We start from the raw sequence: 13,619 nt of genomic DNA, 5'->3' as shown, positions 1-13,619 counted from the left end.
TCCAGGTGTTTGTACCATTTTCTTTCAGAAAAGCCCTTTAGACTCTTAATCAATTACAGGATTTAGTCGTATCATTTACAAACTGGAAGGAGAAAAAAGAACCAGCCAGCAGGTCCTCGGTGAGACAACGCAGAGCCCTCCCCATGGTTACAAACTGCGTCAGCACTAACCTCTCAGAAACCTCCCGCGGCAGGGGCACGACACCCAGAAATACCTGCCTTGGACAGCCAGCCACTCAGAAGCTGAACGGAGCTAATTAACATCATTATGAAACGGTTCTCGGAGTTTCTGCAAAGTTTACACCTAATTTCTTGTAAGGAAAAGGTGGGTATGAGCGATGACAGCACATGCTTGCTCCTCACCTTCCAGTCAAGTGACCCTTCCAGCAAGCAATGACTGTGATGGAAAGAGCTGGATGGAAAGAGTCCCCGCTGCCTGTGACTCACCCCTTGCCTTGTCCCGAGGCGGGTGCAGGTGCTGTGCCCGGTGAAGCCCCATGGAGCCCTGGCTCAGCGCCGGGTGCTGTGCCCGGTGAAGCCCCACGGAGCCCTGGCTTGGCCCCAGGCGCTGTCCCCACTGCCATTTCGGGTGCCTGCCCCACACTCTCCCAGTCTGTTCCCAGCTTATGTTGTCCCACGTTCCAGGTGCGCAACAGCATCTCACAGCAAAACACCACATCACCCAGCCTCCGGTGCGGCTCCTGCTCCACAGCAAACCCCTAAGCGGAACAGAAAACTCTTGTCAATAGCCTAATTTTTCTTTTTCTGAATGTATGTTACCTTGAACAATATTCCTATCTACAATTCCTTGTCAGTACTTAGTAGTAAACTTCTTAAAGTTTGGTATTTGAATGTCATGTTTGCACAGATACTAGAGGGTGAGCTTAAATAAATATTTACATTTTGATCAGACATGTTGGCTTAAAAGTTTTATAGAAATATCTAGAAGCAGATTTTTTTCAAATCACTATTTGAAGTCGGTGTTGCTAATGCTAATTTCTGAGAATGTCCCTTTGACATATCCTCGGTCCTCGGATGCTGAAAGGAGCATCTTCAGATGCCAAGACTGATAGTTTTGTGCAGTTGCGCTGCCAAAGTCACGGTGCGCAGGGGAATAATAAACTGGAGTTAGGGGTGTTTTCTCCCCAAAGGTCTGATGCTGGGGGAACTGAAATGTTCTAGTTGGAGATATTAGATTATAAAGGAAACCAAAGGGATTCTCAGATTCTTTCTTAAATTAGTCTGTCCCTTCAGGCAAAAGAAGTCATTCACTGACAAGGAGAAAAGACAATTCCCTGCTAGCACAAGCCTACTAACCTCTGTCTTGCTTTTCCCAGACTTGTTCCACCCCAAAATGAATTCACCAAAGCCCAGAAACAGCCACAGAACCAGAGCTGAACAAGGAAGCCAGATAACAAAAGATTCCTAATCCTTTTGTTGCCTCCTTTGCTATTAAATCTCTTAGTAATTGGTCACATAACTCCCCTGACCTCAGGATGGTCATTGGAGCATTAAGGAACAAAAAACCCTGCTCAGTCTTGGGACTGTGCCAAATCCTCCGAGCCTGAGAGAGGCAGTGACAGCCCGTCTCATATGCTGGATTTGCGCAGGATTGATACTGAAATCCTGGCCTGTTCCACTGATAGCCCCTGTTCCGCGGCATTTCTTACTCTTCCCTTCGACAAGAGCCCAGTGCTCGGAGCATTTGCCCCACAACTGAGAGATGTGGGTTCATCTGCTTGTTAGAGAAGAACCAAAGCTGCTCTGTTCTGCTCCGAAGTACCGCAAACTCCGTAAGAGAACTTGGACCTTCTCCCAAGAGAGAAGAGCAGCAGATGCGTTACTTGTGTCTGTAGGACTGCTGCAATGATCCTTCACGTTAGCTCCACTTGCAATAATTCTATATTTATGTAAGAATTTCACACAGTAGTGTGTTTTGCAAGACTTCTCACCACAGAGCAGATAACAGCACTAAATGTACTGGAAAAGGGAGTCTGGTACAGTCAGAAACATGTACACTAGGAAGTACATCTGTGTGTAAAGCCATGGCCCAAAGGGCTTCAAGGAACAACCTTTGCTTCCAGCTAAATTGGTCCTTACTGGGTCTAAACAAGCTCCTGTAATGTATCACTATTTATCCGCACTGCTCAGTTGATGACACCAACACAACTCATTGCAATTTTGGATTCTTTCCCTGCTGACACTCAGGAATTAAGTGGCTGGAAAGGTCTGTGCACCTCTTGTGTTCATGTTCTTTTTCAGTCAGCCTGACAAACACACAACATTGTGCTCTGGCCTCGTCATGGCTAATTTCAAAGTAAATACATATAACTAGCCAAAGTAAAGGGCAATATAGAACCTGAATGTTTTACCTCCAACTTTTTTCAAGCTTGCCTTCTGAAAAGGAAGAAACTTAGTTGATGACTCTTGGGGGAAGAGTTTTGCTTGGACTAATTTATGTTTCTATGAGCAGAAGTCTAAGAGTAATGTGATATAAGACAGATTGCTGTTCAACCAGAGAGGAACAAACATCCTTTGATACTGCTTTTATCCCCTAAGCAAATAATGCTGAGATTGCAGAGAAGCCTTTAATAAGTGCATTTCCTGCTTCTTTCTTGGATCATTCTCACATTAAGAACACTCTTCTTCGAGCTGAATTTATATTTCATTAGAAGAACACAAAGCAAAAATATTAAAAACCCTACAGATTCAGGAATCTGATATAGATAAGGAAAAATGGACCTGCATGGTAGTCTGCACTACCAGGTTTGCAGCTTTCATTACACATGATTTTTCTGTCCCCATCTTTCTTACCAGCCCCCTGTAAGTCCAGAAAGGCCACGCTAAGGTCTCCGCGGAGCTTCTCTTCTGCAGCTGAACACCCCAACTCTCTCAGCCTGTCCTCAATGGTAGAGGGGTTCCATCCCTACAATCCTCAATGCTGACACCAACTGAAGACAGAGCCGATACTCCAACCTGCCTCCCATCCATTGTAACACCTTTATCAGATCCGCTTCGAGCTGAACCAAACCCCGAAACAGCCACGTACATGTTGAAGGAGTTCTAGTTTTAGCCCACTGAGAATTAAAAATAGGCTGCAGAACTAGGAAGGGATGCAGAACCGAAGCCAAAACACAACACGAAGCTTCTGTGCGACCGAGTTCTGCACATGTGTCCCAGCCACCGGCCCAGTGCAACCATCGGCTCCATGAATTGCGGCTCCCCCTCGGAGACAAGAGAAATCACCCAGAAGGACAGTGTAGGGGAGTACAAACTGTTCGCATCCTGAGACTAGTAACATTCACATTAAAAAAATCCCCCCACACACCTTTTTTTTGTTTGTTTCAGATGAGAGGTGAGGAAAAAGCTAGAGGTCTAAAATAATAGGTCAAGCTCACAACCAGCCTTTGTAAAGAATATCTGCCACCTAAAGTGATGCCTGTTTTAAGCTTCTCAAAGAAATGGTATTCTTCAGATTTACAATTAGGTTAAAGATATTAAATGGAACAAAACCAGGACAGCAGGGAATCAGGGCACAGAAAATACATGCATATCTCAGTAAGTCCTGTCAATATGGGAAAGCAAGTAAAAACTCAGCTAAGAAACATTACCAAATATTCAATATTCTGTACAGCAGATGTCAAGGTTAGTGATTCAATCAGGAGAAAAAATTTGGGTGGAAACAAATGCCCTCCATATGACAAATGTTGATATTAAATGAATGAAAAGAACTAAAGATTCAAGAATTGATGAAGTGAAGATGGCACCTATAAAACCCCAAACTCCTGCACTTGTACAATAATAAGGCTGTATTTTACACCAAGGTTTTTCAAGTAAACAAACCTTTTCTCTTCCACAGAATCCCAGAATGTCAGGGGTTGAAGGGACCTGGCAAGCTCATCCAGTGCAATCCCCCCATGGAGCAGGAACACCCAGATGAGGTTACACAGGAAAGTGTTCAGGCAGGTTGGAATGTCTGCAGAGAAGGAGAATCCACAACCTCCCTGGGCAGCCTGGCCCAGTGTTCTGTCACCCTTACTGAGAAGAAGTTTCTTCTCAAATTTAAGTGGAACCTCCTGTGTTCCAGTTTGAACCCATTGCTCCTTGTCCTGTCACTGGTTGTCACCAGAAGAACCTGGCTCCATCCTCCTGACACTGCCCCTTTCCATATTGATCCCCAGGAATGAGTCCCCCCTCAGTGTCCTCTTGTCCAGCTCCAGAGCCCCAGCTCCCTCAGCCTTTCCTCACACGGGAGATGCTCCACTCCCTTCAGCATCTTGGTGGCTGCGCTGGACTCTCTCCAGCAGTTCCCTGTCCTGCTGGAACTGAGGGGCCACAACTGGACACAATATTCCAGGTGTGGTCTCCCCAGGGCAGAGCAGAGGGGCAGGAGAACCTCTCTGACCTACTGACCACCCCCTTCTAACCCACCCCAGGTACCATTGGCCTTCCTGGCCACAGGGGCCCAGTGCTGGCTCATGGTCACCCTGCTGTCCACCAGGACCCCCAGGTCTATAGTTCCCCAGGTCCTCCTTCTTGCCCTTTTTAAAGACTGGAGTGACATTTGCTCTCCTCCAGTCCTCAGGCACCCCTCACGTTTCCCAAGACTTGGCAAATATGATGGAGAGTGGTCCAGCAATGACCTCAGCCAGCTCCCTCAGCACCCGCGGGTGCATCCTGTCAGACCCATGGATTTATGGATGTCCAGATTGCCTAACTGCTCCCAATGATACCTTCTCCAAATAAATTCAGCTAGGCCTACATTGATATCACTAAATGCTTGAAAAAAACCCTCAAACATGAAGCTTATTCAAGGGGGTGGTGTGAAAACCAGCCTGTTCGACGCCAGCGTGCGTGTCACCCAATCTGTCCCTTGGCACTCTGCCTTTCGCCTCTGTGTGTGAGAGCCAGCCATAGGTTGATATTTAAAGCTATAATTCATCCCACCAGCTCCATACTATAGACTTGTATGTTGAGTATAATGAAAACTCTTTTTTTCTGTCAAATCTGGCTGTTTTGCCATGAGCTAAGGAATCACCGCATTAAATACACTGAGGGGAACCCCCACCCCATGAATCTTCTCCCTTCTCTTCCTCTTCTTCTAATTTCTCACTTTTACTTAATACTCTTAATTATAAAATCACCATTAGGATCCTAATTTAAACCTCATGCCCTTAGTAGAGCACTTGAAAGATATTTAGATGTTTAATTAGATAGGTATTGAAGCACCACTGAAGTAAAATGCTGAGAAGGTCAAGACTGGGCTTTGGCACAGACGTGTTCACAAGTACTGAGCTTTGCCGTGTCTCTCCACGACACCAGCTGTGCGGCGGGGAAAACAAGAACCAAGCTCTGGTTTCAAAAGGAAACATGGGGGTTTGCAAGGTCCCTTGAATTTTTAGTTAAGCCTACAAAAAATTGGGTGTAAAACGCTACCAGACGATCTCATTGCAACTCAGTCAATTGAGCTTAGGTTCCCTGTTGCTCTGTCCTTATGCTAAATGTTTGCTCCTTCCATTGGGAATTGCTCCAGCAAAGCCCAAATACCTTGTGTTTTATTGCTGCGTGGTGACAAAGGCTGACCTCTGCTTCCACCCCTACTACAAAAGCTTTTGTGTTTTCCATGTTGCTAGGAGGGAAGACATGGAAGGACTCTACCTTGTTAGCTTTTCCTTCGCCTCCTTCACGCCCAAGGTGCTCTGTGTGACCTTCGTCTTCACCCTTTGGCAGCCTCCACAAGAAGGAATAGATTCAACATGGAACTTAATCTGTAGTTAAACAGAAAGACAGAATGGCATGGTCAGACAGGAAAGGTTTCGAATATTCCCCTATGAAACTGCAACAATACCAGGTGTAACTAGAAGACCGTTGAATTTATATGACTAATGCAAGCTTAATCTTACACAGTACAGCACCCTTGCTCCATCAGTAGTAAATATTTCAGGAAAAAACACTCCAAACTCATAAAGGTGCAAGTAAAGAACACCACCTACTGAAACGAACTGTTTGGTTTGCTTAAAACTATCCAGACTTTAATTAATATTTTACAATTCCTTCTTGTTGTCCTTTATTCCCATGTGTTTTGCTACTGTATTTTATGAGGTATAGGATGGCCTCTAGTGGCCCATGTGATGTGCAAGGAGAGACCCTGTTGGGTTTGACTTTGCAGGGCTTGCACACAAGGAGGGAACAGAGGCAAACACTGGCCTGGCACAGAAAACAGACCCAACTGTTACTAAATGAGCTCCCAACAACAACGTCTTCCCTGTGTAAATTTAATACTAATTTACATGATGTGTTTTCCATTCTGGAATCAGAGTATTTTCCAGAATATAATATTATTTCATCTGAGAAGGCTGCTTTTGCAAAACCACTGCCTAATTAGGACAGGAGTGCTTTTTCACTAATGTTGCCACAAATTCACTTTTGCATACAAATGCTTAGTGGGGCAATATGGATCCTCGTGAAAGTTTTGAACAGACGCACAAATATAACTGCAACTATAAATCAACCGATTGGGTCGGCAGCCTTCTTGTGCAGATACCAACGGCTTCTTAACTAAGCAGGGTTTTAAGGTGTGTCAGCTGCTCGGCTAACAGAGCAACCTGCTTGTATTACCTGAGTTACTTCCATAACATTTGGAATTCACTTGAAGAGGTAGCAGAGTCGCAAGGAGCCCGGAGAAATTTCTCGTTTGGACAAGCATTCGCAAGGCAACTCCAATGGCTTGGAAACATTGCTCTATGCAATATTTTATACAAAATACATTCATAGTCTTGGCGGTTTATTTCAACATTTGCGCAACAGGTAGGATGCACCTTGTGTTAATTATTTCATAGGGAAAGATTTTATAATGAAGGGGGAAGATTTTTAAAGGGAACTGTGTGTATCTATATGTCAAATCTATATACCTACGTCTAACTGTAGTTAAGCTAGGACTAACAGCAGAGAAACATATTTACAAAATTCCTGGAAAATATTTGGTATGTTAGGTTTATGGTTGGACTCGAGAGTCTTTTTTGTGCTGTGGAATCATTTTCATTTGCCATTGCAGATGCAGAAGGTGCCTCAGGCTTTCAGGGCATGAGCTTGGGCCACAGGGCTGAGTTAGAGACCCGGCTGCAGATTTATGGCCTTTGACAGCAGAGAGGTTATTGTTTGAGCATTCATTCAGTGGAGTTGTTGTCCAAATTCCCTATTATATTCACCCTTTTCATTTCATAGCCCACCAACATTGCTCTTTGTTCTCTTTCAGGCAATTACCTTGCATCAGAGTTGTTTTTTGGGTGTAGGGTAAGCTTGGCAAAGGGGCTGTTGAGAGGATATCTGCTCAGACAATAGCAAAAAACTGAAATGATGCTCTAATCCAGAAGTAAATGAAAATAAGAAAGCATGAAAACAAGGGAAATTGCTTCCACAGCCCATACCTGGTTTGTGTTTGAAATGCAGTTCTTCATTAATACCAGCAGAAGGAAGTATTTGGTTACAAACCAGACTGGTAAAACCTGATAAATCAATCAAAGTTTACTATAGTGAGTGCTCGTTAACACAGGACAGTCAAAGAATGACATCTATAATTAATTGCTTTACAAGCTATTTAGAAAAGTACTCGTGGTTTCCCGCTACGGTTTCCCTTGCCAAGCCAGCAGAAGTGCAAGAATTCTTCTTGTTTCAGAACCGAAGTTCTCTCAAGAAAGTTCATTCCTGGTTCAAATGACGGGCTTGAAAAGGAAACTATCGATAGCTTTTCTGAGGGTGCTGCATTCTTTCCAAGTGAGTCAGGCCTTTCCATTCACTTTCATTTACCTGTACAAAATAAGGCGTGTACACAACTCTGTTCCTACAAGGCAGGTACGAACACCTGGGTGCTGCTTAAAAGGAAATGATGTTGTTTATGCAAACGTTACTAGAGAGACCTCATTAAAATAACACTTTTTTTTTTTTTTTTTTTTTAAAAAAGGGGATCTCTTCTCATTTTGTAGAGTGAACATTGACTTTACATCACAAGTTTTATTACTTTTTAATGGTGTCAGGCCTGTCTCTTGGAGCATGTCCATGTAGCTCTCCCATCCAGGCTTTCAATACTTGGGGGACCGAAACAATAAAGAGGCTCTACTGGCTATTTGTACTTAAAATTCAGAGTGAAAACAGTGAGTTTGTGTCTTTTTGCACACACCTTTAAGATTCCCAGAATTATTCCCAAAGCTCCTTTGTTTCAATTTTATTTACCCCCGTGTTTTTTAATACAACATCTGTCTTTCTCTCCAAATGACCCTACAGCAATCTGGGAGGATTCCAATCCCTCCAGATTTTTAACCCTTTTCACGCACAAAGATAAAGCAAAAGAAAGACTGTGTTAATGACAGTGGCTAACCAAGCAGAAATGAATTGTGAATCACAAATTGTTTCCCCCTTACTAACACTTGAGGAAAGGTCAAGGATGTACGTACAACTTACCTAATGTCTTGCACAACCAGGCAAGAACACACACACGTCAGTCCCTCGGACCATGACATCTGTGCTTGATGTAATTTCAGAAACTTGGGGAGGAACTTTTAATCTTTATATGTTATCCAACCAGTGCAAATCAAGCCATTAAGATTGTCTTTGCATTGCATAAACAAATGGAAATTGCATTTTAGAGAGAAATAACATTTATGTGAACCAATGTAGGCTTATAAGAACTATTTAGTTACTATAGAATCACAGATTGGAAGGGACCTGGAAAGCTCATCCAGTGCAGTCCCCCCATAGAGCAGGAACACCCAGATGAGGTTACACAGGAAGGTGTCCAGGCGGGTTTTGAAGTCCCTTGGTGAAGCCATGTTGACTGCCCCTAATGACCCTCTTATCCCTGATATGCCTTGAGATGGCACCAAGGATAAATCATTCCATCAGTTTCCCAGGGATGGAGGTGAGGCTGACCAGTCTATAGTTCCCCGGGTCCTCCTTCTCGCCCTTTTTAAAGACTGGAGCGACATTTGCTTTCCTCCAGTCCTCAGGCACCTCTCCCGTTTCCCAAGACTTGGCAAAGATGATGGAGAGCAGTCCAGCAATGACCTCAGCCAGCTCCCTCAGCACCCGTGGGTGCATCCCATCCAGACCCATGGATTGATGGATGTCCAGATTACCTAACTGCTCCCTAACCCAGTCCTCAGCAACCCAGCCAAACTCCTCCATTGTCCTGCCTTCCTCTGGGGCCTCAGTGGTATGGGGCTCCTCAGGACAGCCTCCGGCAGAGTAGACAAAGAAGGTGTTCAGTAACTCTGCCTTCTCTGTATCTTCTGTCACCAGGGCACCCACCTCGTTCATCAGTGGGCCTACATTGCCTCTGCTGTTAGTTTTATCTGCCACCTATTGGAAAATGCTCTTCCTGTTGTCCTTGACCCGTCTCACCAGGTTTAATTCTAATGAGGCCTTAGCGTTCCTAGTTGCCTCCCTACACCCTCTGACAACAGCCTTATATTTTCCCCAAGTGGCCATCCCCTCCTTCCATGATCTATAAACTCTCCTCTTCCACTTGAGCATACCCAGCAGCTCCCAGTTTAACCACATAGGTCTCCTGGCTCCCTTCCTTGACTTCCTAGGAAGTAGGAAGTAGGAAAACTGAATTCAAGTTAGTTTTGTCATGAATATATTAGCCAGTGTTTACTAGTGGTTTACCTGTGAAGGGCATTTTTCATGTAAATTATCTCAAGCATTAGCAGAAAAACCTTGGGTATTCAAAGCAGAACTGTACCCTGCAACAAAAATGTCTTAACAAGAAATTTCAGGCTTGGAAGAAGTATGAGAGGAAAGGAAAATGGGATTCTGGACAGGAAACAAGGACAGGACTTCAGGGATGAGGGAACCCAAAGCCAAACAGTCTCTGGGTTTAATTTACACCTGTGGATTTTCATATCCTTCATAGATTAATCATGATAAAGAATTCAAGAGGCACAAAGCATCAAACTCATTCAGTATTAGTACTGGTTCAGAATAGTTGAAAAGCTTTTCAATTATCTTCCGAATCCACAGACGTGGCGGTCCTTTAAACTACGCTGACTACTACTCCAAGTTGTCTGGCAATAGCAGCAAATGAATTGGTTGAATTTTGCCACTTTAACCATCTTTCTACATTTGTGTGTTGCCCCAAAGACCTTCTCCTGAATCCCTCTGTCCATTCTCCCACTCAGCTGCAATGGAAGATGTTCCAGGGACCACTGAGACTGAGCAAAGTTGTCTGTTTGGAGTTAGGGCAGCAACATGTAATCCTGGCCCCAAATAGCTTGAGTAATTCAGCCAGGAAGGATGAAGCCAATGGGTTTTTTCTTAACAATCAAACTGAGCCTTTACTTGTACAGTAAAGCCATTCACAAAACTACATCAGGAAATCTTTTCTCATTATCCATAACAAAGTTGTGATACTGAAATGTAAAACTCAGGACGCCGCCTGTCTTCCTTTCGGTTACATGCCCACCCTGAGCTTGAATATTTGAGAGCTGAATGTGCGATTGTGGCCTTCTAAAGGGTGTAGACAAGTCCCCATTCCTGATCATTTCATGCTCAGCTTAACGCACACTGACCTTTTCAAGCAGCAAGTTTCTTATTTACCTTTATCTAGAGGGAAAGTACCATATTCTAATTTTAAAATCCTTGGGCTGTGAGGTACAAGCAGGTGTGTCACTCACCGATCCCTCAACAAAGCGCTGGCATTATTATGCAAGGTGCTTTTGTTTAAGAACATTTCGCCTTGACCATCAGACTCATCTTTTGTACTTGGTTGGAGAGTTATTCCCGTGCTACCAAGAGCGCAGCAGATACTGAAGGGAATTCTGGACTCAGCTGGTTTAATACTACAATCTTGTAAGAAAAAAGATGGAGTGGACAACAAATATATCTCGATTTAAGAAGAAGTTTATATTTATGATTATAGTATTGTCCTGGTTTTCAGGTAAGTTTGATTTATATGCTACTTTGATAGAAAAATGTCAATATATTCTGTAAAGATTTACATATTTTTCAAATGAAATTATTACCACTAAAACAACAACCAAAGAAAAATTTATTGGTATTTCTGCAATCAACACAAAACTGTTGATTAAATTTATTCTGCATTTAACTTGTGGTACGAGTGAAAAACTCTCTGCCTACTTTTGAGTAGCATCCTTACCTTGCTCATTGCCTTGCTGTTTTTTAGCACTCTCATTCACTCAAGTTTTCATTAGTTAAAAGGAAAAGAAATAACAGGGAGGAAGACATATATTTTTTCCAGCTTTAGTGGATCTAAATGGGGTGCTAACAACAAAAGATGAGCCGATCAAAATTCAGTTAGCAAAAGACAGAATGTAAACTGTTATGTTTGTTTTTAGCAATCGAAGTTAATTTCTCACATTTTATGAGTGAAATGTTAATATTTACTTTGTAAACTGCCCATGTACGATCCTCAGTGAAGTTTTTAATTCATAAAAAGAGAAAAAAAAAGTCCAGAGCATAAGTATTTCTAGAAAACAATCAAGCTAGGAATATTTTGAAAATTTTACAATGGCATATTTTTTACTCATGAAAAAGTGGTATCTGAAAAGGAAGAATTACATTTTCAATGGCAACAAAATACATATGTCTGAGGCTGTGGAATGCTCAGGGCACTGAAATGGTATTTCTTATGAAAGGAAAATCATCTTTGCAAGTACCTCTGAACTGAAAATCTAGAAGACATTTAATAATCTAAAGATTCAATATATAATTAACGTTTGAATCACTTGATTTCTATATGGAAAAGCAGTTTTGTGATAGTGGTTACTCAAATGAGTATAAATCTCATTTTCTACAGTAAATAAGACATTCAGGATTTCAAGTGACTGGGACTTGCAGAGCTGTCCAAGCACCAAAGGAGAATTGTTTCAAATTAATCGTAGACTCATTTTGGTTGGGAAAGACCTTTAAGTCCATCAAGTCCAACCATAACCCATTCCTGGCACTGCCCCATGTCCTTCAGACCCTCATCTCTGTCTGTTCAACCCTCCAGGGGGTTTCATTATGATCATTACCATTACCACGCTTGCTATTTTTAATATTCTGCTGCCTCCCAGACCTTCTTATGCACAAAAATGCAAGAGCCCCAGCAAAGATAAAGGAACGGGAAAGAGGCAGGGTATTATTTTTGTGTATAAAGGACAGAGCATTGCTTTGCTTAGCACTGGCTCGTAGCTAACAAGTCACGCTAAGAAGGAGCATTTATTAGTTTGCTTTGCACAGCACGTTGATGTGTCAGAACAGCCCCGAGTGTGGAGGTGGCTCATGGCCAAGCAGCCCCAGGTGGGTGCATGGTGAGCTCAGGTCTCCCGGCAGCGCCGGCAGAACAAACATCTGAATGCAAAGGTGCACAAAAATTCTTCTCTTCAGCTCTCCACGTAATGTATTGTGACAACCAAGGAATTGTGTGCTGGGATGCGAGGGCAACTCCTTACATTTTGGAGAGCTTGGTCTGAGCACTTCTTCCTTTCTCCATCCTTTCTCTCCCTAATGGCACTGACTGAGGTAGAACCTCATCACGCTCTGAAGTGCCTGAAAAGAGGCTGGAGCCGTGGAGGTCGGGCTCTGCTCCCCAGGAACAAGCGCCAGGAGCAGAGGAAACAGCCTCAAGTTGCACCAGAGGAGGTTGAGGTTGGATCTGGGGAACAATTTCTTCCCCAAAGGGCTGTGGGGCATTGGAACAGGCTGCCCAGGGTAGTGCTGGAGTCACCATCCCTGGAGGGTTGGACAGACGGACATGAGGTTCTCAGGACATGGGGTAGTGCCAGGGCTGGGTAACAGCTGAACTTGGTGATCTTGAGGGGCTTTTCCAACCAAAATGTTTCTATGAGGATGTCAGCCCTATTATTTTCATGGTGGGTGTCAAACCCAGGTGTTATCTAACCAGGCTGCTGTACCTCACAAGAACCTCCTGAGGTGACACAACCAACCTGACAGGGGAGAGACCGCAAAGGCATGGGGTGTGATTCCTCTAAAGCATTATTAATGGCATGAGCCCCTCCTTACAAACATACAATCTAGATGATTTTAACCATTTGCTAAGCCCTCAAGGGAAGAGAGTAATTCTTTTAGGCTGACAAACACACAGGTATTGTGCCATCACTCAATGAAGCAGAAATGGAGGACTAGCAGATTTTTTTTAAGTGCTGCCAACTAGGAAAACCTACCAAAAATAGTATTAATATATAGTGCTTACATAAAAAGCAGTTTGAAAAGTGTATGATTTTCAAAAGTTTTTTTCCTTGACCCCAATATTGATCTACTGGGTATCTACTACCAAGTACTGATTATTTTCTTCTGCATATATCCTTGAGTGAGCCCTTGCCCTCCAATGGGAAATAATAATTTATTATGGGTTACCCCGAGTGAGAGACACTCTTCCTGTGACTGCGAGCACACACAGAGCATGATAAACTTTAGCAGCTAACAAAAGCAAATGTTTAAAATATCTGAAAAAACTTCAATACTGATATCAGACAGAAATAAGTACTAGAGAAAAACACTAGAGAAAGAGATCACACTGCTGTAACAAATAGGGAAACGTACATGTTTCCTGTTAAACTCCACAACAAACGTCTCCTGCTAACAAAACCTCCACCCTTGTCT

The 13,619-nt window shown here is 43.2% G+C and overlaps 1 protein-coding gene across 1 annotated transcript in view; it reads right to left on the bottom strand.

Annotated features, from left to right (window-relative positions):
- The window catches only part of LOC102094299 (uncharacterized), a 108,744-nt gene that overhangs the window by 19,211 nt on the left and 75,914 nt on the right, over positions 1–13,619 (bottom strand). Inside the window, exon 2 of the mRNA XM_065042260.1 lies at positions 5,658–5,767. The gene's annotated coding sequence lies outside the window, so the exon portion shown is untranslated. The remainder of the gene's footprint in view (positions 1–5,657; positions 5,768–13,619) is intronic.

This window comes from Columba livia, chromosome 27, assembly GCF_036013475.1.
Source record: "Columba livia isolate bColLiv1 breed racing homer chromosome 27, bColLiv1.pat.W.v2, whole genome shotgun sequence".
NCBI lineage: Eukaryota > Metazoa > Chordata > Aves > Columbiformes > Columbidae > Columba > Columba livia.
This window is presented reverse-complemented; position numbering and strand designations above follow the sequence as displayed.